The following is a 758-nucleotide window of genomic DNA, read 5'->3' on the forward strand; positions in this document are numbered from 1 at the left end:
AGCAGAAGTAGTAAACTGGGTTTCGTTTTTTGCAGAAATCTGCATATTGGTAACAAGTTATAAGGTATGATAATAAAGGACTGTAACTTGGTTTAAAAAAAAAAAAAGAACAAATGCAGAAGATGCTAGCATAGAAGAAATTGGAAATCATACACCTGAAATCTCTGAAATAATAGGTTGGAAGTAAAGAAACAACTGCAGACAAATAGAGGAAATCGGTTGCTCAACCCTGGAGTTTGCAGTCACTACCAGTCCTACTTGGATTTCTGGAGCCCTGTCCCTGTCACTTGAGTCTGCATGTGGCCTGATGTGTGAGTGAGATGACCCAGGGCCCACTGGAACCTGAACAGACCCAGAGCACAGACCCAGTGTGAGTGAGACAACCCAGGGCCCGCCACATCCTGAATAGACACAGAGCACAGGCCTGGCGTGTGAGTGAGAGGACCCAGGTCACCGGATCCTGAATTGACCCAGAGTGCAGGCCCGGTGTGTGATTGAGACCACCTGGGGCCCACTGGATCCTCATTTGACCCAGAGTGCAGGCCCAGCACAGAAATCTTCAGCAGAACTCCCTGCAAAGAGGCTAGAGGCAAGACCCACCCAGTTGATTCAGGAGCAGAACATCTTGCCAGAGTGACAAAAAGAGCTCAACTCTAGTGGCTGCAGCAGAAAGAATTGGAGCATAGCAGCCAGATCCAAGCAACACCCACCTGGAGGAATCTGAACTTCGTAGATCCAGACCTGGTGCTAAGGTAATA

This window comes from Octodon degus, unplaced genomic scaffold (genome assembly GCF_000260255.1).
Source record: "Octodon degus isolate 3935 unplaced genomic scaffold, OctDeg1.0 scaffold00042, whole genome shotgun sequence".
NCBI lineage: Eukaryota > Metazoa > Chordata > Mammalia > Rodentia > Octodontidae > Octodon > Octodon degus.